The sequence below is a fragment of the Macadamia integrifolia genome, unplaced genomic scaffold (genome assembly GCF_013358625.1).
Source record: "Macadamia integrifolia cultivar HAES 741 unplaced genomic scaffold, SCU_Mint_v3 scaffold164, whole genome shotgun sequence".
Classification (NCBI taxonomy): Eukaryota; Viridiplantae; Streptophyta; class Magnoliopsida; order Proteales; family Proteaceae; genus Macadamia; species Macadamia integrifolia.
This window is the reverse complement of record NW_024868286.1, coordinates 513,731-518,267: the sequence shown is the minus strand read 5'-3', so window position 1 is coordinate 518,267 and position 4,537 is coordinate 513,731. Positions and strand designations below refer to the sequence as shown.

The 4,537-nt window shown below is 49.5% G+C and overlaps 2 non-coding genes across 2 annotated transcripts; both read right to left on the bottom strand.

Moving 5' to 3' along the window:
- Positions 1-574: 574 nt before the first annotated feature.
- On the bottom strand, positions 575-3,935 carry LOC122064417. Its single transcript, XR_006135697.1, has one exon. It is a non-coding gene; the product is annotated as a 28S ribosomal RNA (ribosomal RNA).
- Positions 3,936-4,167: 232 nt separating this feature from the next.
- LOC122064397 lies at positions 4,168-4,323 on the bottom strand. The gene has a single exon (XR_006135681.1). It is a non-coding gene; the product is annotated as a 5.8S ribosomal RNA (ribosomal RNA).
- Between the last annotated feature and the right edge of the window lie 214 nt (positions 4,324-4,537).

Below are 4,537 nucleotides of genomic sequence, written 5' to 3'. Positions count from 1 at the left end.
TTTGAGAAGAATGAACTTGTATTGCACTAGAGAGCTCTTGAGTACAAGGCTTGAGAACTCACTTGCTCGGTTAAACTCTCTTGGTTGGTCCTTGGTGAGTGTCTTTGCCAAATGAGGCAACACCTATTTGTAGGCACCCCAAGTTACAATGGATGGCTAAGATATTTACAAACGTCCTCCATCCAATGGTTGGGGAGGAAACTAGACGCTTCCCACCTCCTTAGTGGAAAACTCTAGAAATCTCTCCCAAAATATATCCTATAAATATCTTCTAGAAATATCTACAATAAAATTATCTATAGTTACTACACCTTCGTAGAAAACTCTAGAATTTGGACCTTACTTAGCCCAATGGCCTAAGTCCAAAGGCCTATGTTGGGTAGGTCATAACAACGTGTACACTTAGTGGCACTCAATATGCATGTATAGGCACACTTCACTTGGGCAACACTTAGGGGCAGTTAACACTTAGGGGCATACTTGGGGCCACGCGTGGACAATCCTAGCCTTAGGAGGGTGTGGGGGTAGAATTAAAAATATTTAGGGGGAAAGAAAAGGAGAAAAAGACGGGGGGATAAATCGATGCGACACGGGGTTGAATCTTAGTGGATCGGGGCAGCAAGGCCACTCTACAACTTACAATAATTCGTCGTGTATTTAAGTCATATGCAAAGGATTCTACCCATCGCCCGACAGGAATTATGCTTCAAGGCAGCCCACACAACACGTCCACTGCGGGGGCTTAGCCAATGACATGTGCCTCTGGGGCCGGAGGGCCCCTACTGTAGGTCGAAAAATGGGCGACGGGTTGAGGCATCGCTTCTTTAGCTTGGATTCTGACTTAGAGGGGTTCAGTCATAATCCGGCACATGGCAGCTTCACGCCACTGGCTTTTCAACCAAGCGCGATGACCAATTGTGTGAATCAACAGTTTCTCTCGTACTTGGTTGAATTACTATCACGACACTGTCATCAGTAGGGTAAAACTAACCTGTCTCACGACGGTCTAAACCCAGCTCACGTTCCCTATTGGTGGGTGAACAATCCAACACTTGGTGAATTCTGCTTCGCAATGATAGGAAGATCCGACATCGAAGGATCGAAAAGTAATGTCGCTATGAACGCTTGGCTGCCCCAAGCCAGTTATCCCTGTGGTAACTTTTCTGACACCTCTAGCTTCAAATTCTGAAGGTCTAAAGGATCGATTGGCCACGCTTTCACCGTTCGTATTCATGCTGGAAGTCAGAATCAAACGAGCTTTTACCCTTTTGTTCCACACGAGATTTCTGTTCTCGTTAAGCTCATCTTAGGACACCTGCGTTATCTTTTAACAAATGTGCCGCCCCAACCAAACTCCCCACCTGACAATGTCCTCTGCCCTGATCGCCCCGCCAAGGCGGGCCTTGGGTCCAAAAGGAGGGGCAGAGCCCTGCCTCTGACTCACGGAGTAAGTAAAATAACATTAAAAGTAGTGGTATTTCACTTGTGCCATTTCCAGCTCCCACTTATCCTACACCTCTCAAGTCATTTGACAAAGTCGGACTAGAGTCAAGCTCAACAAGGTTTTCTTTCCCCGTTGATTCTACCAAGCCCATTCCCTTAGTTGTGGTTTCCCTGGATAGTGGACAGGGACAGTGGGAATCTCGTTAATCCATTCATACGCGTCACTAATTAGATGACGAGGCATTTGGCTACCTTAAGAGAGTCATAGTTACTCTCGCCTTTTACCCACGCTTGGTTGAATTTCTTCACTTTGACATTCAGAGCGTTGGGCATAAATCATATTGCGTGAGCATCCGTAGGGACCATCGTAATGCTTTGTTTTAATTAAACAGTCAGATTCCCCTTATCCGTACCAGTTCTGAGTCGATTGTTCGATGCCTGGGGAAGGCCCCTGAGGGGGCCATTCCCAGTCCGTCCCCAGATCGGCTTGTGGCTACCAGCTCTCACTGCGAAAATAGCTCGAGCAGTCCACCGACAGCCGATGGGTTCGGGACTGGGACCCTTTTGCCTAGCCCTCAGAGCCAATCCTTTTCCCGAGGTTACAGATCCATTTTTTTGACTTCCCTTGCCCATATTGTTCCATTAACCAGAGGCTATTCACCTTGGAGACCTGCTGCGGTTATGAGTACAACCGGGCGTGGTCAGTACTTGGTCCTCCAAATTTTCAAGGGCCACCGGGGGCACACCGGACATCACGTGACGTGTAGTGCTCTTCGAGCCACTGGACCCTACCTCTGACTGAGCCATTTTCAGGGTGGGCAGGTTGTTAAATAGAAAAGATAACTCTTACCGAGGCCCCCGCCAACGTCTCCAGACTTCCTAACGTTGCCGTCAACCGCCATGTCCCGGTTCGAGAATTTTAATCCTATTCCCTTTAGGAGCATGCACGTGTACACACCCTCTGATGGGCTTCTCCCGTCCCTTAGGATCGACTAACCCATGTGCAAGTGTGGTTCACATGGAACCTTTCCCCTCTTTGGCCTTCAAAGTTCTCATTTGAATATTTTCTACTACCACCAAGATCTGCACCGACGGCTGCTCCGCCCAGGCTCACGCCCCAGGTTTTACGGCAACCACCGTGTCCTACTCATCAACTCCTGGCAGTTGCCTCGATGGCCGGGTACAGGTTGCGCGCATCAATGCTATCTATTTTTGGGGCTAGTTGATTCGGCAGGTGAGTTGTTACACACTCCTTAGAGAATTTTGACTTCCATGACCACCGTCTTGCTGTCTTAATCGAAAAACACCCTTTGTGGGTTCTAGGTTAGTGTGCAATCCAACACTGTAACCTGACTTCCGGTTCATCCCTCATCACCAGTTCTTCTTACCAAAAATGGCCCACTTGGAGCTCTCAATTCCATGGAGCGGCTCAACGAAGCAGCCACTCCATCCTACCTATTTAAATTTTGAGAATAGGTCGAGGGTGTTGCGCCTCTGATGCCTCTAATCATTGGATTTACCCGATAAAACTCGCCCGCGGGCTCCAGCTATCCTAAGGGAAACTTCAGAGGGAACCAGCTACTATTTGGTTTGATTAGTCTTTCTCCCCTATACCCAAGTCAAATGAACGATTTGCACATCAGTATCGCTGTGGGCCTCCACCAGAGTTTCCTCTGGCTTCAACCCGCTCAGGCATAGTTCACCATCTTTCGGGTTTCGATAGGTATGCTCTCACTCGAACCCTTCACAGTAGATCAAGGTCGGTCGATGGTGCAACCCACAAGGGATCCCACCAGTCAGCTTCCTTACGCCTTACAGGTTTTACTTGCACGCATGTCAGACTCCTTGGTCCGTGTTTCAAGACTGGTCGAAGGGGGAGCTCGACAGGCTGATGCCCGAAGCATGCAGTTGCCAATAGGCATGCCATCGAGGTGCATGCTACCTACCATGATTGTGGCGACGACATCTCCTCAGGCATAACGTGACAACTCGGGCTTGGGACGCCGCCGCAATCCACATCGGTCCACGCCCCGAGTCGAGCGATAGATCGGCTATTAACTGTTCCGCATCCGATCGAGACGCATCGCCGGCCCCCATCCTCTTCCCTCCTAACAATTTCAAGCACTCTTTGACTCTATTTTCAAAGTCCTTTTCATCTTTCCCTCGCGGTACTTGTTCGCTACCGTTCTCTCACCCATATTTAGCCTTGGATGGAATTTACCGCCCAATTGGGGCTGTATTCCCAAACAACCCGACTCGCTGATAGCTCCTCGTAGTGCAACAGGGTACGGACATGATGGGGATTTCACCCTCTCTGGTCCGCCGCTGAGGATGCTTCTAAAGACTACAATTTGAATGACTAAACCGCCTGATTCTCAAGTTGGGCTCTTCCCGGTTCGCTCGCTGTTACTAAGGGAATCCTCGTAAGTTTCTTGTCCTCTGCTTATTGATATGCTTAAACTCAGTGGGTCACCCCGCCTGACCTAGGGTCGCAGTTGAAATGCCATCGAACGGAAATTAGGGTCACCAGAGCCCAATGGGAGCAGAACACGCACATGATGTCCAAACAATGGCAAAGTGGCTCAAACCACCACTCATCGTGACACTTGCCACACAAGGGCCCTTGACTTTGGGACGATCGCACCTCAAGCAGAGACACGGGGGGCCAATCTTCGCTCCGTACCACCACCACAAGGGGCAAAGGAGGTGGGGCAACATGACGCGTGATGCCCAGGCAGGCGTGCCCTCAGCCCGATGTCCTAGGGTGCAACTTGCGTTCAAAGACTCGATGGTTCACGGGATTCTGCAATTCACATCAAGTATCGCATTTTGCTATGTTCTTCATTGATGCAAGAGCTGAGATATCCATTGCCGAGAGTCGTTAAGATAGATTCGGTTCTAGAATGACCACACCACACCAAAGGCACAATGATGTCATGTCCTTTCCGTTGTGAGTTCCTTGGCACCGACTGTGCCGGTGGTTATGTTTGTGTTGAATGCTACGAAGGATTGCAGGCCAACCTTTTACAAGGGTCGGGAAGGAAGGAGCTCACGCTCCCACGCCCTACCTTGATGGCGTAATACAACATGTTCA